The following is a 22,900-nucleotide window of genomic DNA, read 5'->3' as shown; positions in this document are numbered from 1 at the left end:
GGAAATACCCTTTCTCTCTGTCCTTCCTGTTTGGTACCCCTCCTTACTCAGCCTCAAATGTCAGGAGAAGCAAGAGGTGGAGGGGACATCATACCTACTGGGCAGCAGAGACCCACTGCCTGGTCCCAGTCAGCCCTAAGATCTTTACTTATTCCCTACCAAAGATGCCACATGTCTCATTTCCCCTACCCACTTTGCTGCCATTTTTAAAAACACACTGACAAAAACTGGTCTTAGGATGGTTTAGTCTTGAGAAGGGCCAGGTTTTCCAATTCCCTCTGATGGTTTTCTAGACTGACCAGGACTCCTGGCCTCTCTGAGCCATAGGGGTTACATTTTCTTGCTGGTTAAATTATAAAAGTTTTCCTGCCCATCTATTCAAGAACCCTCTGTTCTATGGTTGGGGACAGTATATATCTTGTTAGAATTCTAGACCTTTCCAAACACCACTGTCTGTCCTGAGCCCTAAAAGGGTAAAATAGTGTGAAACTCTACTGTGTTAGAACTATTGTTGTAGCAGAGTTGGTTAAGCTACTGCCTGCCACACCAGCATCCCAAATGAGCATCAGTTCACGACCCAGCTGTTCCACTTCCAATCCAGCTCCCTGTAAACATACCTAGGAAAGCAGCATAAGATAGCCCAAATGCTTGGGCCCCGGACATTCACATGCACAATCCAAATAGAATTTTGGGCACCTGGCTTCAGCCTGGTCCAGTTCCCAGTCTTTGCAGCCATTTGGGGAGTGAAGCAATGGATAGACTATCTCTATCTCTCTGTCTCTCCCACTCTATCTGTAACACTGCCTTCCAAATACTTAAATCTGCCATTCATCAGTGACCAGACATGTCTCTGCATATACACATATGTAAATATTTTTCACGATGCCCTCTACAATGTCATCTTGCTGTCAGTTTAAATCTGTACCTTAATTGGTGTCCACATAAGTGTGTATCATGAAGACTGTACTGCCTTTCCCTTTAGATGTGCTAAAACTTTAATTCCCTAAAACAGGATATTTTTCCTACTGATATTTAGGCATTGTAAACAACACAAGATTTCAATGAGATGAAAAGGGAGATGAGAAGTTTTACGGAAAACCCTAATAAATGGATAGATAGATGATATAAAGTGGCTGACAGATTTGATCTTACCTGAAAAGACATATCTCTCCTGTGGGCACTATCTTAACTCACAAGAAAAAAACAATGTCAAAATATGCCGAAGACTATAGATTATTAGCTCAGGTCATCCTTGATATTAGAAAAAAGCCCCTGGGACCAGCATTGTGGCCTACTGGGATTAAGCTGTTGCCTGCAACCATGGCATTCCATATGGGCACCAGTTTGAGACCCAGCTGTTCCACTTCCAATCCAGCTCCCCACTAATGCTAAAGCAGTAGAAGATGGCCCAAGTGCTTGAGCCCCTGTACCCACATGAAAGACTCAGAAGAAGCTCCAGGCTCCTAGATTCACCCGGGTACAGCCCCAGACATTGTAGCTATCTCGGCAGTTAAACAGCGAATGGAAGATTTCTCTCTCTGTAACTCTACCTTTCAAATAAGTAAAAGAATGAATCTTAAAACAAAGAAAGTAAGAAAGGCCTTGAAGATTAGGGATGGTACTTAATGAGCACCCCTTTACTAACAACCTATAGGCTGCCTCATGGTCTATTTTAACAGAGACCAAGAAGAAAAAGTGAACTAAGCAAAAGGAACAACATAAGGCTAGGTGGTAGGCCCAGCTAATAGCTGCTTTTTACAGTGATCTACTATCAGGGAGATCCAACAAGTCCAGTCCAGTCCTAAATAGCACCTGTAGTTAATGTAAAAAAACAGGGCACTGGGCAAACAGCTATGATGACAAAAGACAGCTTCCAAAGAAGCCCTGCCCACCCTACCAATAACCCGGCCACTGAAAGTGAGGGTCGAAGGATTCCCAGGTCACAACTGCAGACCCTGCTGGACCTAAGCTGAGGAAGCTCTATGCTCTGCCTGGCTTCCAAAGTAACCACCGCAATTGAGGGGACAGCCTGGGGTCATTAGACTTTGAAGCCAGGACAGTATATTTCCTTTTAAAGACACCACCTATTCAGTGCTAACCTCCTTTCCAGATCAGCTCTCCTCCCACACCAACCAGGTGATGAGAATCAATGGGGTACCATCCCTAAGGAGGTTCGCACCTTCTTTGTAATGTTTCCTCCAGCACCCCATATGAAGAGTTAGATCCATGGGTTAACCTGCAAGTCTGGGCCTCATATATACCTGCCCAGGCCTTAAAGTCCATTGGTTATTATTAAGCCTAACTTCCCCTCCTGTCAGTTCCTACTCAGCTTTAAATCAGTTAACAAACAGGGCATCCAAAATTTGACAGTAAATATATCTGACCCTTGGAGAAACAGGTTTCAAAAATCCTCCTAGCTACTAGGTCATGCCTCAGCTGTTGAACTACCTGAAGGCCGACAGCCTGGGCTGCCGTGCTGACTGGGGCGCCCTGGCATCTTCACCTGTGCCGAAAGCTGTAGCTTGGACAACAGATACACAAAGGAGCTTGTGTGGAAGCAGGATGTCACAGACACCCTTTAAGGACCCCCAAAGCCTCATCTAGTGTCACTCATCTGCAGCTACCAGTTGCAAAGCTTGGCTTTGTCCTAAGGAAAGAATTAAACCAGAAATAGAGGCACCAAGGGGTCATCTGAGGCATTATTTACAATGCCTAAATATCAGTATAACATGAATGTCCTGTTTTAGGGAATTAAATAAGACTTAGTACATCTGCAGAGGAAGGAAGTCCAGTCTTCATATTACACACCTATGTGGACACCAAATAAGGTACACACCTAAATTGGCAGCAAGACAGCCCTGTAGAGGGCATTGTGCGAAAATATTTACATATGTGTACACGCACAGACAAGTCTGGTCACTGACAAACGGCAGGACTAAGTGAATTATTTTAACTTTTATGTAATTTATTTCTATGATTAAAACAAGTTATGTCTCTAACAGAGTAAAAATATCTGATTCTATATATATATGTTTTATAATGTATCTTAGATTATATAACTGATCATTTATTATATATAAAGGTATGTAGTTTATAAATTAAGATATATTTAGAAGAGTACATTCAAAGCTTTTGCTGATGGTAGACTGCGAGACTAGATTTCCAGGGACCACTGACCTAAAGTACACTGAGAGACAGTAATTTCATGAGTTCTGTCATGCAGGAACTCATTAAAGACAGACACAAAGATGAGAATTCCTCTTGCATTTCTAATAAAAACATGCTTATGGGACATTATAATAGATAATTTTGTATTTATTATGTAGCCTTTAATTTGCTCCACTAAACATTCGAAACACCAACCTCATTATATAATGTAGACATTTATTGCTAAACAATGAACAAACTGTAGGCATAAATCTGCTTATACATAAATCAGGGTTCTACTAGCACATTTTAAAGCAAAAGAAATACATTGAGACATAGGATTTCTTAAGAATTTAATCCTGAAAAAGAAGTAAGACTATGCACCCAAAAAGGAAAAGTTAAAAATCCAGTTATATAGATTCATATATAGGTTGAAGGAGAAGAGAAGCAAAACTGGAAAGGGACAATGGAAGAATTGTCCCGTTACTGGAAGGAGCATAAAAAGATTTCATGTATTAAATTAGAGATAAAACACCTTCCCTATAAACAATATAGTCCTGCCAATTGTACTGAGCGAGAATGAGGTGGAATTGATTGCACCAGAATTAGATAAAGCACCAGCTAAACAAAGAGCTTCTGGCGTCCTAAGGAAGGAGCCAGAAAGTACAAAAAAAGATCAGTTCGGTGGCAGTCAGCCATTAGATCCCAATGAAGCTAATCCACACCACTAACTTGTGAACGAAGTAGATTTTCCTCCTTGTCTGTTCTCAGAAATAATCGTTAATTTTAAGGGCAGCTCAGGCAGGTGCTCAGAGAGTCCCTGCTGTTCTGACATTGTGTTGGAGTGTTTCCAAGCAGCAAGCTGGTGCAGGCCTTGAGCCCCTTCCACGTCACTGGTTCTCCAATTCCTTGCACCGCCAGACAGTCAGGACTGTCCTACCTATAACACTCAGGACAACAGCAGCTATTCTGGCATCCAGGGAGGATTACTTCCAAAAATTTACAGTCAAAACATCCATACATTTATTCAGCAAGTGACACAAGGGATGTCTAGTCACTGATGTGAACTATGATACGTCTCCTGGGATTACATGACGGGTGCTCATCTGCCTTGCAGATAAGCTATGACTGTGAACTGAATTACTGACATCTTTATGCTTAAGGGGATGTGCTGTGACGCTGACTCACTGCACTTAAGATCAAAGCTGGACACATATAAACTTATACCGGACTTAACACAGAAGAACAGAAAGAATAGGGTTTATTTGTGTGCATCTAAACTTGTAGCATTTTATTTCTCATTCTACAGTGTCCGAGACTGGTTCTCCTGATTTTCACACTTACCTTGCTTTCACCCTTTTGAGGAAGGCAAATGAGAAATGAGAAAAGGGCTAGATGCTGTCCTACATGCCCTTCTTAAAAACATGAATAAGCAGCAATTATTCCTCTAAAGAGTCGCGATTAGTGTATGAATGATTATGGCTCATGATATAAGTGTGGATGACAAAAAGGGATTGTAAAATCTAAGGGAAATGGGTCTCCTTTGTGCACATATCATTCCCCCACCCCTGGGGTATACAGACCCTGCCAACTGTCTTGCTGACAGATCCGCTGTGTCCACTGCAAGTTTCCAGGTGGTGAACAGAGAAATGCAGCCACATGAAGAGCCATCTGTAACATAAAGGCATCTGCCAGCTCTCTCCTCCAGATTCAGTGAGGACCAGTGACATATGTGTTGATCAACTCCCATTCCTTAGAAGGAAGGACCTGTGAAATAAGAGCATGTTCATTTTCCCAAAGTGTTAGCAGGTGGATGACTCCTACTACCCACAATATGTGGATATATCTATTGACACAAAGATAGACTAGATGGATTTCTCACTAACATAGAAGAATAAATGGCAAACTTAGACGAAAGCAAGCAAACACTGTTGTCTCCTAATACAGGTAATGGACGCTCTGTTTACCAGAGGAAAGACTGATATGGACATCATTAAGGCACAGAAGTTTGAGGTGCTCCTCTGAATTTCACACAATGGTTCATATCAGCTTTTATGAAATCCACTAGACAAAGATTGTCTGTTGAATCGATAATATATTTAAAAATGAAGAGGAATTTGACAAATTATAAATCAGCAATGGGAGCAATTTTATCTCACTTTAATGACATCTATTAACAAAAAAATAATAAGCCAAAATTGATAAAGAAAAATTATTCCAATTTCAATCTGAACTGAGAATACATTCTTATATCAACTTGGAAACTATCAGGTGTAAAGATAAAGGTACTTTCTTTGAAATGGAAACTTTAGAAATGTGAATGCAACTGGCCCTGTGTTAAAACCATTCATGTCTTGAATTTTAATTCCAATTATACAGCTTGCAAGCTAATGCCAAAATGAACCTGTTTTCCTCTCTACTTAGAAAAGTGAGGAGGGAAGGAAAACTACACATGGCATCACTGGAAACAAGCCAAGTGACAGAGTGCTGGGGAAGGAATTGGCAGCCACACCATCTGAGAGATCAAACCGGTGACAATTTTCAATGCATTTCAAAAATAAGATGTAGCATAGTATGACAAGCACAAACTTTTTAACAAAAGCAGTGAGAATTACTTCACTCCCTCCCCTTTTCTGCAATTATCATTCTAGTCTTCTAAACGTTCCCACTTGATTCCAGCTACATTGCTATTTTGGTATAAATGTCAAGAAAGTCTTAAAGACTATATTTTTCTAATCTTGGAAGATGCCTCAACTTTTTTGGAGAAAACAAGGTTCTAACAAACAAAGGGAATTTGGAGATAACTTCTGCCTGATTAAAAATGGAAATATATATCACAAGGAAGCATTGCTAAAGGAAAAAAAAAACCCACTGGCTATTAAAATGTTAGCAGTCTGCAGGCCCATAATCTAGTCCACAACACCTGAACAGTATGATCCCTTTGACCCAAGACCCTTGGAGCATTTCCAAGGCAGTCATCTCTTTAATCTTGAAACAATTGCTGCAATATAGACAAAGTGCTGTCCAACAAAGCCAATTTTCCAGATAGTAAATTCTCAAGCGCAACAAAGTCTTACTTAATGAGCTAGAAAAAGGAGAGTGTTGGACGTGAGGTGTGAGAGCCCAGATTGTCATGTAAGATTCCATATCCCTGTATGCCTCACCTTCTCATCAGAGGGAGGAAGCTCACACTCTGCCCCAGAGGGAGTGGCAGTAGAGGAAATGTACCTGATTATTTTCTCCTTCCTTGCCCTCTTGTTCACTCTTTCCCTAGAGAGGAGAAATGGTTTACTTAGGAGAAGAGGCTGAGCAGGTGTAACTCAATCCCCTCTAGGTGCACTCTCCACTCTAGCCTACCCTGGCTCCAGTGATAATTCTATAAGAGTGCCTAACTCAGCTTTAGTAATGATGAAGTTATTGTTTTAGTCCTTTAGAGTCCTTTCCAGTAGTTTAAATCAATCAAAAATGATGCCTGGTTCACAAGAGGTAGCCAACTGAAAATAATGCTAGTAATGACAACGATATTAAGAACCAAAGTGACTGGATATTGACTATGAGCCTAACACGATGCCAGTCATGCGACCATACAGATTTAAATGTATTAAATGGCTGAATTTTCACATATCTAGGAGGTACAGAATTATATTAATCTAGGCTTCAGAATCCTTCCGGAATCACACAGTGCAATCTACTCTCTCCATCATCCTCTTGTCACTACTAACTTGAGGTATTTAACCCTCATTGTTAAATTATTAGTCATTTTATAACATATAATACTTTTTTTAAAAAATCTGTTTCACTTTGACTACTTCGCATTTATATTTACATAAGATTTTTTTTGCTTTTTTATAAGCAAAAGAGACTAAAATAACAATATTGATTATACCTAACACTATGACCAAAAGCTGTATTATGACCATGTATTATCTGATATAATCTTAAAAAGAATTGAATTAGCAAACAGCATTATATCCCCATTTTACAGATGAGGCTTCATTCTGCTTTCAACTAGAAATACTTGCTGTCAAACATCTTGAAGCAGTAGTCAGTCTACTATACCCCAGAAAGTTAACTTATACAAAATATGCAGAAAGCATACACAGAGAGTAGATCATTCAAATGTAATTAGTACATTTATTATCTACCTTTATATCTCAAATAATCATTATTGTATTCTTGCTTCTTGCATATTTAAATCATGAGTTTGCTCATAACTTGCCAGCACTTTTTAACATTTTTTTAAAAAGACTTGCTTATTTATTTGAAAGGCAGAGTTACAGACAGAGAGGGAGCTGCAGAGAGAGAGATCTTAACAACTGCTGGTTCACTTCCCAAATGGCCACAATGGCCAGGGCTTTGCCAGGCAAAAGCCAGGAGCCAGGAACTCCATCCAGGTCTCCCATGCAGGTGAAGAGTCCCAGGCACATGGGCCATCCTCCACTGCTTTCCCAGGTGCATTGCAGGGAGCTGGTTGGAAGTACAGTAGAAGGAGTTGAACCGGTGCTCATACGGGATGCTGGCATCACAGGCAACGGCCCAATCCACAGAGCAACAACTCTAGCCTAGACTTATATCTTTTTTTGTAATTTAGAGGAAAACTGTAAATGTAAGAGGACTGTTTTATTTATGATTCACACTATAAAAATGCCAAAGCCAAGCTTATAGCACTTAATTAAAAGCCCAGAACTCTTAACTAAAAAGCTTCCTGGATGTTTTTATTTATGAAATCTATAGTTCACTTCTCTACCATAATAGTTTTTTTTAATTCTGTCATTAGAACATCTTTCTGCTTTTTCCAGAATAAACAGTCATACATCGTTTTTTCTATCATTTTCACAAATCTCTTCTAGCTGAACTATCCATCCTATCTTTGAATAATTCTTAGCAACATCTAAAAAAGCTCTACCATCATCAAATGGCAAGGTAGAATTACCAACAAGGAAGCCCTGTAATAGAGCCAGTAAACCTGCATTGAATTTTGATCAAACACAACTACCTTTCTGTGTCTTGCACATAACTGGAGCTCAGTAAATATGGGTTGATTTGTTGACCTACTGAATTGGATCCATGGGGAGGAAGGATGTGCACAGGACGTTCAAGAAGCTTACGGATGATGAGTGAAGGAGGATACCTACAAATGTGGAGATTAGAAACAGTGTTTTTAAAGAAACCTGCAAGCATGGCTTCAAACAGTGAAAGCTCTCACAGAAGATGCTACAAGCAAACACCCAGCTGAAGGAAGATGTCTGCTTTCCCAGAGGTACCAGCTCCCCTCCAATGGGATGAGACACAGCTGCATATGTCTGGAAGTCTGCATTTGTGTATGGTAGGGAAAGAGCTACCCATGCCAAAGAAACATGTTCAGCTCAAATGTCTTCAGAAACAAACAAGATCCCTAACTTTGTTTCTCTTTCTTTAATTAACTGCATTCAACTTATTTATAGAACTATTTTAACTCTTCAAGTCATCAGTATCATAGCACACAACCACATTATATAGAAACAGCTTTAATGACACTGAAAGAAAATAAGTTGAAAAACAACTTATTTATTTGTTATCCAAGGATTATTATTTCATAACTCATTTGATAAAGATGTCAAAAAGATAGACCCATTACCCTGTGTAGCCTTTCTTGGATCTTTGTTTTTTTTTTAAATCAATAATATATAGTTACCTGCTTCATTTGGATATTAAGCATGTATTATTTTTATTTTAACTAATTATTTTGTAATTGACTCTCCATTATTCACAACAATTGATACATACAGCATATTCACACTGTTCATGTTGCCTTTAATTTTTAATTTTTCCCATGGGTTTCTCATTAATTTGTATTTCAAATAAAAATATTCTAACACAGTAAGAATTGGCAGTGAGGCAGAATTATTAAGCAGGAATTTTCAGTAGACTCTACCATCTCATCTTTCAGTTTATTTCCCATTTATCCTATCAATGACCTTTTCCCATCACAAATGCTTTCTGCCTCTAGTGTCCTCTGCCCTTGGAGTAACCAAACTTCTCCTATCATGAAATTAACAGGGTACAAACATGTCAAGTCCCTCCCTCCCCAAGAGGGAGAAGAGAAAAGTCACAAGAGGACAGAAGATCCAAGGAGCAAAAGCAGGAGTGTGGGCTAGAAACTGGCGTGGGGGGTTGGTGCTGTTATGCAGCAGGTTAAGCTGATGCCAGGGATGCCACATTCTGTATCACTGCCTGGCTCAGGTCCTGCTACTCTAATCTAACCCAGATCCCTGCTAGTGGGCCTGGTACACAATGAATACTCGATTTCCTGTCACCCCACTCAGGTGGGAAACCTGGATGAAGCTCCTGTCTCCTGGCTTTGGACTGGCGAAGTCCCAGCATTGGGACCCTTTGTGGAGTGAACCAAGTCTTCTCTCCCTCCCTCCCTCCCTTCCTCTAACTCTCTCTCTCTCTTTCTCTCCAAATTAGCTGGAAAGAAAAAATGCATACAAAGTCAAAAGTGGAATAGCTATCTTGGGAGCAGATTTTGTGCTGTCTGCATTCCAAGTCCCCAGGAGGAGGCTTAGCTTGTGCTAGGAGGAAAGGAGGTTTGCAATAACTTGGATATGCTATTGCAATTTGAAGCTTCACTTGAACTGAAGTGGACTTTTAAAAACGCAGGAATATAACAATAAAGCTGAGAGAACTGTCCAACATTTCCCCAAGGAGTAAGAGAAATCTTAGCAATCATAAAAAGAGATATTTTGACCTTCTGAAGTAAAGATTACTCAATTAACCAGTGACATGTACCACAGTTTCTAAAACATTCTCCTTCAGAGAAATTTGGTATTTGGCATTTGGTATTTCTACTTTGGGTATTCATGTGTGGTGATACAAAGAATCTGTATCAGTTATCACGATATCACTGGAACAAAATGTCTGACGCAGGCTACTTCTGAAGAAAAAGAGGTTTATGTAGCTCATAGTTTTAAATTCAAAGTCCAAAAAGCCTCAAAGCAGGTGAGCGGTAGATCTGGAGTAGAGAAAGGATCATACGGGCAACCAGGAAGCAAAACGAGAGCCTGGGCTTCCATGATCCTTTCGGAGGGTTCACCCTGAGTAACCCAGGGAGACTGTCCACTAGGTCACACCCCTTAAAGGCCCACAGCATCTCCCAGTAGAGGCACCCTGGAGAGCAGCACCCAGTCACAATGGAACCTTAGAGCACACTCATATCACATCCATACCATAGTAGGATCATACTGTCAAATCAGACTAGATGAACCTCCAGATCTTTACCCAATGTAAGATACCAGTGATTTAAAGAAAATAAATGAAAACATTTTCCTTGGGGGAATCTGAGACCCTCAGAAGCAGATTCCAACAAAAAAAGGGCTTTCTTTTCCTACATTAGAAAAACATTTGGCTCCAGTTAACAGAAGAAGTATTTAATCAATACACTCAGGCACATCACTCACGCAGAAAATGATACATCGGGCTATCATGTATCAATTACACAGCATACAAGGCCTTCCTCAGATAGCAAGTTCCCATGCAGCTACAAATTGTATGTGCATTTACAATAAGCAACTTCAACAGAAGAGTTAGACAACTTTAACAAAATAGTTTCCATTGCTAAAACCCTTTCGTAGACTAAAAAATATATTATTATCTTTCTTCTAGTATTTAGCATTAGTGGCTTTATCAGTCATTTGTGTATTTATGAGATCACTTATATTTTACTAGATGGTAATCAGCATGTTTTCCAGTAGAATTAATGTGGCTATTCTTCATAGACATACTTTTAATAAAGCAAAGAAGTTATAGGGTTACTACAAACTCTTTTCTTCCCAAACTTTAATGAAAAGGCTGAATATAACTGTATTTTTAAATACAAGATATTTCACTAAAAGTGTGAACAATAAATATTTAATAAATTCTTTAAATAAATGGCCTATATTCATATTATGGGATAGTTAGGTTTGTTATAAATGGTAATAGGTAGATGCATATATTTTGACATGAAATTTTGGTTTGAGAGACAGCATGTTTTAAAAAAATCTTACAAAATGGTACATACAGGGGCCAGTGCTGCAGCTCAATGGGTTAAGCCATTGCCTGTAATGCTGGCATCCTGTTTGGTGCTACTTTATATCCCTGTTGCTACCCTCCAATGTGCCTGAAAAAACAGTGAAGACAGATCAAGTGCTCGGGCCCCTGTACTCATGTGGGAGACCCAGATGAAGCTCCTGGCTTCCAGCTTTGACCTGGCAAAGCCTTGGCCATTGTGCCTTTTGGGGAGTGACCTGTCAGATAGAAGAAGTCTCTTTCTCTCATTGTGTGTGTGTGTGGCGGGGGGTGGCCTGCACATATGTGTGTCTCTCACTCTCTGTAGCTCTGCCTTTCAAATACATAATACATCTTTAAAAATGTAGTTGGACATATTATGATAAAAGTCATTATGAATATTATGGGTAGTTATATATATTTTGATACAAAATTGTTATTTGAGAGACAGCTTAGTAAAAAGGTTACAAAGCAATACATACAGGATGACATAGAAAAATATAAATTTTATAACACACATTAGGAAAGAAGACTGGAATGCTAGAGAAAATATGCTAACAAAGACTATATATACCATGTGCCCTGTCACATAAATTTGATTCTAACTTTCTGCAGTAGTTTTTTCAGACCCATGAGCACACATCACACCAAAAATAGTCTCACTCTCCACGTACACTTTACCTAGAGAAATTTTCTCAACCTGATAACTTCCTGCCAAAACATCTGGAAATCATTATAACTCTCCTCCTTTGCTTAAGCAAGGTTAGGTATGGCTCCTGTCTTCTCCAATAGTTCCCCGACTACACAGCTATAATAACATACGCCATATGTATGTTCACTCTTTGTTTACTTCTCCTAATAAGCTGCCAAGACCCGTCATGCAGGGGCTGCCTCAATCATCTTCATAGCCCTATCACATTTGTTGCACAGAATATTTTATGAATGTATTTACTTTTCTAATCTTGAAAGAAAGTAGAGAGAATGTCTCAGTAAACTAGAGAACATTATACTAAGTGTTACAAGAAATAAAAAAGAAGATACAATGATTATTTTCCCTCTAAAAATTTAGTTTGGAGGGGCCAGCACTGTGGTGCAGTAGGTTAACCTATGCCTGTGGCACTGTAATCCTATACCGGTGCCAGTTCTAGTCCTGGCTGCTCCTCTTCCAATCCAGCTCTCTGCTATGGCCTGGGAAAACAGCAGAAGATAGCCCAAGTGCTTGGGCCCCTGCATCCATGTGGAGACCTGGAAGAAGCTCCTGGCTCCTGGCTTCAAATCGGTGCAGCTCCAGCAACTGCAGCCATTTGGGGAATGAACCAGCAGCAGGAAGACCTTTCTCTCTGTTTCCTCTACCTCTTACTGTCTATAAATCTACCTCTCAAGTAAATAAATTAAATCTTTTAAAAAAATAGTTTTGGCTAATCCTCCACCTGTGGTGCTGGCACCCTGGGTTCTCGTCCTGGTTGGGGCGCCGGATTCTGTCCTGGTTGCTCCTCCTCCAGTCCAACTCTCTGCTGTGGCCCTGAAAAGCAGTGGAGGATGGCCCAGGTCCTTGGGCGCTGCACCCACATGGGAGACCAAGGAGGAAGCACCTGGCTCCTGGCTTCGGATCCGCATAGCGGCCATTTAGTGGGTGAACCAACGGACGGAAGACTTTCTGTCTGTCTCTCTTTCTCTCACTGTCTAACTCTGCCTGTCAAAAAAAATTTTAGTTTGGAAAATAAGACAAAATCTCAACTTGTTTCCTAAACTGTAGCCCAGAGATCCAACGGGGTAGAGTAACTATTATCAGATGCTTCTTTTACCACCCCATTCTTATCTTGCTCCACCCATTCCATGGGGAACTGCATTCATTAGGAGGATGGCCTCTAAGTAGCAGAAAATCTAAGAGTCATCTAAACCCAAGAAAACAGTTGTTATTCATACATTACAAAACATCTGAAGTGCCTAGAATTGTTTTTTTCCCATAACATCTTTATGCTTTTCCAACCATAACCCATTGGTTTGTGGCCTTACAGTCACATAATATCTGCCGAATACAAACACTGTATCATTTAGGGGGAAAGAAGTAAAAGAAACAGAAGTAAAATGGGTGAATCTGAGTGCCTACACAGTATCTTTTATGTAGCTCCCAGATGCATCAGTTCCTCAGTTTCCCTCCCTTGACTTAAAGTTTCACTGCCCTACTTTGCTGATTGCAAATTAACCTCTTACTAAGATCCCAACTCACAAAGTTGAGGGAGTGGTGCATTCAATCCCCATGGTCCTAGGTTACAAGATCCATGAAGTTATTCACCTCCTCTAAAGATAATATCTTGGTATTTGGTCTCCTCTTAAGAGGTTTGTTCATTCCAAGGCCATGAGCAAAACTTAGATACACGTAGCCCCAGACTGAATGGGACCCACATTGGCAACATCAAAATTCCCAAAAGAACACAGTGGCCATCCTATTGCTGACCTTTCAACGGACGGTCACAAGCACTGAAGACCAACCAGAGACCTTTTCGTGAGTGGAACAAGCAATGATCAACCTCAATTTAAATCTGTAAGATCCCTTACTCTTCATCTTTTGATAGTTCTGGAATTCAGTGATAACTACCTACACCCCTTCCTCTGTGTTTTGCAAATAAAGACCTACTTTGTTCTACCACCTCAATCAGTGATTGGCAATCCAGACACAAGGCAAAGAGACCCAGGTTTTCAGGTTCAGGAACAGGTGTTTAACAGGTGAATATGTTATCAGGAATGTGAAAGCATTCCAGTAAATTCCACCCAGCAGACGTCACTCATAATTCACCAGACATAAAAATGATCATGAAATCATGACCATAAATGGGAAGAAACCAGAAAGAACACTGTATTGGGCAGAAAACATGGTGTCCATATGTTTTCAGCTGGCTAGTTACTTCTAGGGACATACCTTGGACTGTGAATACTGGTGAGATGTGGCATTATACTTTACAAGTCAAAAACCCACATTAAGCTTCTTCTCTTAAAATTACTGATTTCTGAGGCCAGCGCTGTGGCATAGCAGGTAAGGCTGCTGCCTGCTATGCTGGCATTCCATATGGACGCCAGTTCAAGTTCAATCTTTTCCACTTCTGATCCGGCTCTCTGCTAACACACCTGGGAAAGCAGTAGAAGATGGCCCAGCCCTTGGGTCCCTGCACCGACATGGAAGACCCAGATAAAGCCCTGGGCTCCTGGCTCCGGCCTGGCACAGCCTGGCTGTTGTAGTCGTTTGAGGAGTGAACTCAGGATGGAAGACTTCTCTACGCCTCTGCCTCTCCCTCTCTGTAACTCTGACCTTCAAATAAGTAAACAAATATTTTTTAAAAAATTACTGACTCCTGCTTCCACATAATAAGCAGACTTGGCCAGGACTAGCTTCCTGTAGTTATGCCCAGTCATGCCTCTCTTTCCTACTTCCTTTAGTTGGTATAGTTATATGGATATACTGACTTCAGACCTGCTCCTAGGCAGGTCTTTCAAGTTGCCTGATCTTCACCTTGTGTCTCCCTTGTAGAGAGCTAAAGAGGACCAGTTTTTAAGATTCCATTAAAGAGCATAAGGAGTCCTAGGAGAACCCAGCAAAACTGGAACATGATTCCCTTTATCCCTCCTACCTTTACCAACATTTTCACTGGAGATAAGAGATACTAGGTCAATTATATAGAAAGTTGCATTTCAATTTTCACTGTTAGGATTTTTGGAGAACACTGAGCACTTGGGGGATGGGAATGTTTTGACAGTTTTAACCAGCAGTTTCCCTCAAACCTCACTTTCTAACGGACTTGAGAGGCATGTGCCATAGGAACCCATGAATGCATACATGTCTGCAGATAGTACGGACTGCAGGCATAACTATTACAACATAAGTTATATTAAGTATGTTGGTGCTATAGAGGAGTTCTGTCATGCAAAAAAAAATTGAAATCATTGCCCTACATTGGAGTAAAACATATTTTTCAAAACTCAAAGAAATAGCATGTTTTCATGGTCTAATATTCTAAAATGTTAGAGAGAATTATAAGACATGTAAGACCAAGGAATCACTTACAAAAACTTACGCTGATGAAGTAAAAATAGGATATTCATCCATCTGAAGAAACCAAATTAGATATAAACATTCAAACCTTGGACTTTTCAGAGTACTATATCAAATCTGCAAGCTATATAACATAAATGGTGTGTTACATCAGAAAGAGAAAAAATTAACACAAATTGAGACTCAGAATTGTGCTATAACGATGTTTTTTTTTAACTTTGACAGTTAAATATGTTTCAATTTATATTCTATTTCAAAAGAGGAAGTATGCTAAAGTTGGTGAGTGGCTTATTATTAATGAATATCAGGAAATAAATGAGTCTTATCTCTTATTTCATTGCCCTTTTTCTCTAATCTTCAGAACATTTATTGTAAAGGCAAGTATGAGGGAGTAATGAAGAGAGAATTAAAAACAAAATATGTGACACCATCAGGAAAGGATTCTTTATGCCTTTACAGTGCAGCCTAAAAGCTGGCCTGCAGGCTGGCAATCAAGGAAGAATTTGATAGCGATCCTCAACACAGAAGAAACATCAAGTTCAAACATCCACAGGAAAGGAGTTTGCTGGCATTAAAGAACAACAGGTGGGCCGCTGGGGCTAGAAAGGTGAAAATGAGGGGGAGAGCAGCAGAAAGGGAAGCAGGAAAGGTGGACATGGATGAGCTCGTGCAGGGACAAACATGTGGGTTCTAATAAGGATACTATATTTATTCTGAATGCATTGATAACCACCCAAGGGTTTTGGAAAGAAAAGATGCATTTTAATATTTCCTAAAGGGCATGCACAAATTTTGAATAGAATTACAACTACACATACATTTTTGTGAGGCCTTCTAGAAGCACAATGTGCATTTATTACAATGAAAGTTGACTACAACAAACTGCTGTTTTCATATCATGAAGGTTCTAGAACTTCCCTACTTGTTATACATATGTACTGTATACCATATTTTTTAATGAAAAATCTCATCTAGCTACCAACCTCAGACCAGTACTAGTAATTATTGCTTGCATGCTCATCTACCATAATGGCAAAAAATAATGTGAAGGGAAAATGGTATTGCTAGCATTTTTAAAAAATAAAAAACTATTGTACTGCAAGATTTTAATGCCCAGGTGTTACCCTAATGTGCTGTAAATATGTACAGCAGACAATTTCAGAACAAGCTATTTCATTTCCATGGTAACAACAGGGCCACAATGGAGGGTGCTGGTTAAAAAATGGATTCTTTTCATTAAGACCACACAACAGGAGGGGACAATTAACAGACTGAATAGAAGGCCTAATGAATTTAGCAAAAATACAATAACACTGTCTCTCTATTTTTATTGTAAACATTTAGGGAGCAAGACTACAAATAAAATGTTTGACAGAGTATAGCCTATTTCAAGAGATAATTCCACAACTCTCTCATTTCAAATGCTGCGTTAAATATTTCATGATTTCCTGATCAGCTTGAATAGAAAGAGGAAGGACAAAGCAAAGAAGTTTTGTTTTGATGGCTGAGATGACTTAAACTCCATCTGGTAAACAGAATTGTGAACCTTAATCACTGTTTAGGAGAAGAGAACTAGAAAAGTCAAAAGAATTAATTAAAATTTAAACAAGCACAACGTAAGATCAATAAGTAAACAACTAGAAAATATAATAAAATACCATAAAAATAAACTATAATTTTCTGCTACCGGTCAAGACTGGACGAATTCTTTTTAAAGTCATGCATTTATTTGTCTGATACTCTGCCACTGTCTGGCACCAACGAATGTAATTCAAAGCGAAAATCAAAATCGTGTCAGTCATTCAGAGGTTTTGACTACACAAGGCGAAACATCTGCATATTCGGATGAATGCCTGGCTTTCTAATTCATAGCTGAGAGGAGATGCACCATTAGCTGCTATCCTAAGCATCAAGAACTTTAATTCATTATGCATATCAGATATCAGTGCACTTGTATGGGATACATTTATCTTAGCATCTAAGATTATGTTGATTTTATTTAGATTACATCCAAATAAAGAGTAATTAAACTGCTATGTGACAGGAAAGAATCCACAGTTAGAGAATTCCACAAAGATGAAATTAACTCTAGGAATGACCTTCAAAGTACAAGAGTCTGGAACAAGAGCAGGAAGCTGGTGTCAATCCTCTCCCACTAAATAGGAATGTGGGTTTCCTAGTGATTTAAAGCATCCGTGCCTCAGTTTCCTCATCTCTAAAGCAGCGTTACAAATTCTGGATTTATTTATCTCTGGATACAGTGAGAAGATTAATGATTAATTAGTGGTTAAGAGTTCAAAGCTCTCAAATCAAATGCATCTGATTTGAATCCTAATTATCACTAATATTAATTCAGGAAAACTTCAGTTTCCCCTCCTGCCAGTTGTTGCAATCACAGGATGAGAATATTAAGTGAGAACATGCGTCCTGAACGCTTAGTACCTACTGCCTGGCACACTGTGACAACCAGTAAGTACACACATGGGACAATTACAGAGAAAACATTTAATGTAAGTTGGAAAATCCAGAGAGCAATGGACTCCATTTCTCACATTTGAGATGCCAAAACGTGTAAGTCATACTCCACTGTCTAAGCACCTGGAGATAAAGATGAACAAAAATCACGAAAACTAAACTGACATAAATCACATTCAAAATTCAGTGAAACAAAATGTGTATGTGTGTCTTTCCTGCTGTTTTTTTTGTTTGTTTGTTTGTTTTGTTTTTTTGTTTTTTTTTTTTTTTAAGATGTATTCTTTTATCTGAGAGGCAGAGTCACAGACAGAGAGGGAGATACAGAGAGAGAGGCTTTCTTCCGCTGGTTCATGGAGCTGGGCTGATCTGAAGCCAGGAGCTTCCTCCAGGCCTCTCACGTGGGTGCAGAGGCCCAGGCAGTTGGGCCACCCTCCACTGCCTTCCTGAACACCAGCAAACAGTAGACGGGAGGAGGAGCAGCCGGGACAGGAACCAGTGCCCACACAGGGTTAGCCTGCCTCGCCACAGTGCTGGCCCCTCGGACCTCTCTTTACTCTTCTGTTCTTTTGTTTTCTTCTTAAATGTGTTTAATCCTTATCCAGGGTAGGCCAGAAGTCCCCAGAAGTCAACCCATCATTCTACACTGAAAGGATCAACCTGGAAGCCAAATCTGACCTGCAGATATGCTCCCTCTAGTTCACAGTGCTTAAAAAGAATATCTCAAAACATAAAAATGTGGAGTTATCACAGAAAGCCAAGATTCTGAACTTAAAACTTAGATTCCAGGACCAGCGTTGTGGTTCAGAGGGCTAAGCCACCACTTGCAAAGCCCGCATCCCAGATCAGAATGCTAGTTTGCATCCCAACTGCTCTGCTTCCTATCCAGCTCCTCCCTACTGATGTGCCAGAGAAAGGAGCAGAAGATAGCGCAGTGTTTGGGACCCTGCTACTCATATTGGATACCCAGATGGAGCTCCTGGCTCCTGGCTGGGGCCTGGCTAAGCTTTGGCTGTTGTTGCCATTTGGGAGTGACCCAGTGAATAGATACCCTCTCTCTCTCTCTCTCTCTCTCTCTCTCTCTGCTGCTGCTGCTGCTGCGCTGCTGTTTCTCTGCCTTTCAAATACATAAATTTTTAAAATTAGATTTGGTAGCTCTGAACACACAAACCCAAATGATACCAATCAGCTGAAATGTACAGGCAGATGCCTGCTATAGGAATGCATAGGATCCCCATGTCTCACAGTCCTCACCTCTCTTATCCCAGTATCAGCCACCATCTACCACCAGACAAGGGTACTTCACAAAGTTCACAGAGAAATGGAATTAAAAGATAAGTTGAAGGGCTGGTGCTGTGGTGCAGCAGGGAAAGCCGATGCCTGCAGTGCCAGCATCCCATATGGGTGCCAGTTCGAGTCCCGGCTGTTCCACTTGCCATCGAGCTCTCTGGTATGGCCTGGAAAAGCAGTAGAATATGGCCCACATCCTTGGGTCCCTGCATCTGCCTGGGAGACCTGGAAGAAGTTCCTGGCTCCTGGCTTCGGACTGGCGCAGCTCTGGTCATCATGGCCATTTGGGGAGGGAACCAGCAGATGGAAGCTTGCTCACTTGCTTTCTCTCTCTCTCTCTCTCTCTCTGCCTCTCTGTAATTCTGCCTTTCAAATAAATAAATAAATCTTTTAAAAATACATTGATTTTGAAATCCACACATATGAGAGTTTTTGAAAAATTTCATGAAAAATGTATATCATGAAAAGAAGATTGCAGGTGGATTTCAAAATTGTTTGCATCAAAATAAACTTGCTCTTTAATTCCATTTGCCGTGTACTTCTTAGAGTACAATTGAGTGTACTCAGTTCTTTTTTTTACTGTGAAGAAACACTTCTCCATACCCATGCCTCTATCAAAAGCTAGAATAGGAAAGTTAGAACTTTAAACTACAAGTTTAAAAAACAGTAAAAAATATTTTCGTGGATTTGAAGAGAGTGGGGACATATTGTTAAACCTTTTGTTGGAACATAATACACAAACCAAAGAGGATATAAATCATGAATATTCATAAATTAAATGCATCTGTGTAGCCAGCACCCAGATTAATAGAGAGACTATTCTCAGCATTTCAGACTACCCTATTGTGCCTCCTTCCATTCACTATTCCCACAAGACAGCTGCTTTCCTAATGTCATGGACTTGTTTTATTTGTTTGAACTTAAGAAAATGGAAGCACACAGTATATATACTTAAATATCTAATTTCTTTTACTTAACATCTTGTTTGTAAGATTTATTCATATGGTTACATGTAGTTATAATGCTATTGTAGTATTTATAAGATGCAAATAAAACTTGACCAGGCACCCTGCCACCAAATAAATTATGTTACCTGCTTGGCCCCTATTGGCAACTGAGTTTACCATCATAATCTAGACATAAATGTCCTTAAGAAATATTTCCTCCGACTATTCTCTAAATATATCAAGATCCCTTTAACTCTCCCCCTACCTAGTAACTGCAATTTTCAGATGGTTTTCCTTGCTCATGCACAGAGAAAATTGTACAATCACTTGATATGATCCTTTTACCCATCATAAAGCTAACTCCCATCACCTAGTTCCTCTTCATTTCAAAGGGTCCCAAAACATCTTGAATTGTCAAAAAGCGAATTGGGATATTTTGTGCTCATTGTGCTGCTGCTTTGTCTGTTCTTTTTTATTATTTATTTATTTACTTAAGAGGAACAGAGAGAAAGAGAGAAACACAGACATGTTCGAACCCCTGGTTCACTCCCCAGATGGCTGCAATGACCAGGTAAGGCCAGGAATCAGGAACTTCATCAGGGTTGGAAGACGGACACTTGGCCCATCTTCCTCTGCTTTTCCTAGTCCATTAGCAGGGAGCTGGATGGGAAACGCCCATATGGGACGCTGACATCACAGGCAACAGCTTTACATGTTATGCCACAGTGCTGGACCTACTTTGTTCATGATTAAAAGGAAGCAGTACTCAGATACCATACTTTCTTTATATAAAAGCCTAGAATCTGTACTTAGTAAGGAAAATAACCCTTTTGATCTATTCTGAATAACAAAATATTTTGCATCTAATACATAGCCAATGAAGTTACTGAAATCACATCACTAATTACCCAAGACTTTTCAGAAGAATAAAAATAGAAATTTCTGACCAGACATTCAATATCTAATTTAAAAATCCTTATGCTAAAGATACACACACATAGCATACAAGTAATTTTAAGAGCTCTTTTGGAAAAATTAAGGTATTCTGATCAAAGTGTTATTTGGGCAAAAAGAGAAAAAGATTGCATTTGCCATCAATTAAGAATAATTTTGCTGGGAATTCCCTACTTGATATTTTCTCCTGAGATTTTTCAATAGGCTTTTAAAGCAGATGCTGAGCTGGAAGCTAATCTAAGAAATAAAGAAAGCCAAGGGGAAAAAATAATAATAACAGACAGTTGTACTTGATTGTTTCCCTGGTCAGGGCATCTTCCTGAGTGACAGATAATTCATCTTCTGTCAGTTCCCATTGCCTAGAGACCATTCTGAGCATTGTTATCAGCAAAACCCCCCCAAAGTGAAGGATTTTCCAACAGGAAACCAGATGTGATGGGGTCAGGTCCTGCGTGTGATGGGGATATTTGGGTTAATGATGATTGATGCCATATCACATTTCATAAAGCACACACTTGCCAAATCAGGTAGTTTTCCCATCGCACAGGAGCTGTTACTGAATACCTTCACAGCAAAGCCCAAGGTCAAAGAGGGAACAGCAGACACAAAGTCCAACCGTCCTTAGAAAACAGCTGTACTAAAATTGGACTAAGCATGTCGTATGTTGTATAGGATTTTCACAACTACTCTGTAATTGTTAACATCCCAAATGTTCCATACCTATATCCAGCACATACTGTTTTGTTTTGCTTTGAAATAAATACTCTCTTTGTTTCTTTAAATCAATATATGAGTATATCCTTAGTACAATTAATTAATCAAAATCAATGATTAAATTGGTTAATTATTAACTTTTTCATAATACATTTAACGATATGGGAGATAAAGTTTATTTTAAAAATGTACTCCTGAAAGCACTCCTTTTTATCTCGTGGTACATACAAAGCAGTTAAATATCCCTCCTGCTTTGGGAACAGAGAGCTTTTTCTGACATTTGTGTGGTTTAATATGGACACATATTTAGATGCTATGGGGCAATTTTCAAACACGCTCAGGGGAGAAGAGCCTTTACCATTTAATCCTAGAAACAAATCTTCACAAAGCCATTGTGCTGCTGTTTCAGAGACTGATGTTCTGAAGGGAAAGGTAATGAAGGTTACAGATACCTAAAAATAGTCCTAGAAAAGCTTAGCAGTTATTATTAAGCTGATGTATTTTTGTGGCTCTTAAAGCATCCATGGTTTTCTGTGGCTGTTGGTGCAATACCAACTGCTCAAGCTTGGCATATTTCATAGAAGTTTAGAGTCAGAGCTGGTATAGAGAGCTTCAGACTTGGAGAGAATACACCACTGGCTCTTCTGGTTCTCCCACTGGCCAAAGACGGTGGAGATCTTAGTCTCCATAATCCTGCAAGTCGATAACTAACAAGTTATCTCCTCTCCCCACAAGTTTTATTCATCTCTTTCTCAAATATCTGACTGATTCTATTTCTCTGGAGAGCCCTAACTAGTACAGAATTTGGTACAAGGAGTTGGCAGAATAAATGCCTAAACATTGGGAAATGGTGTTGAGACTGAGCAATGGATAAGGGGCTGAGTTTTGAGGTGTACGCTTGACGTGTGAACCAGAAAGGTGATTCTGGTGAGGTGCCAAGTGGAAATGAGGAGCATGTCTCTGGAGAATGCAGGACAGGCAATCCATGCTATAAAGTGGGGAAAAAACTGAGCTTTAGTCTAAGCATTTTTTTGGAAGATAGAACTTGTAAGTGATGAGATAGGAGGCTTAGCTGGGGAGATTTCTAAGCAAAGGGTTGAAAAGTGGCAAGGTTCCAATCTGATGTTAGTAAAATACAAAAAGCCAGAAATGAATAAATGAAAGGATTGTTGTTAAGCAAAGAAGAACCAGATTTGGAAGATTCTCAAAAACTGACAACACGTGTTTGGAAGGCAGCACCACGGGGCTGGGTAACCAACAATTTGATAGTGAAATCAGTGTGGGTGGGAAAACCACAGGC

At 39.7% G+C, this 22,900-nt stretch overlaps 1 long non-coding RNA gene across 49 annotated transcripts in view; it reads right to left on the bottom strand.

Moving 5' to 3' along the window:
- LOC103350790 (uncharacterized) overlaps window positions 1-22,900 on the bottom strand; it is a 772,648-nt gene that overhangs the window by 298,789 nt on the left and 450,959 nt on the right. For 27 of the 49 annotated variants that reach the window (XR_011378410.1, XR_011378414.1, XR_011378420.1 and 24 more), the window contains 3 exons: window positions 8,144-8,278; window positions 6,312-6,417; window positions 3,368-4,914 (listed from right to left, as the gene is read on the bottom strand). This is a non-coding gene — a long non-coding RNA (uncharacterized lncRNA). Of the gene's footprint in view, window positions 1-3,367; window positions 4,915-6,311; window positions 6,418-8,143; window positions 8,279-22,900 lie in introns of those variants that run through there. The other 22 variants (XR_011378436.1, XR_011378433.1, XR_011378435.1 and 19 more) reach the window with 7 other exon arrangements.

Source organism: Oryctolagus cuniculus, chromosome 8 (genome assembly GCF_964237555.1).
Source record: "Oryctolagus cuniculus chromosome 8, mOryCun1.1, whole genome shotgun sequence".
Lineage (NCBI taxonomy): Eukaryota > Metazoa > Chordata > Mammalia > Lagomorpha > Leporidae > Oryctolagus > Oryctolagus cuniculus.
Note: the sequence above shows the minus strand (reverse complement) of the source record. Positions and strands in the feature narration are given on the sequence as shown.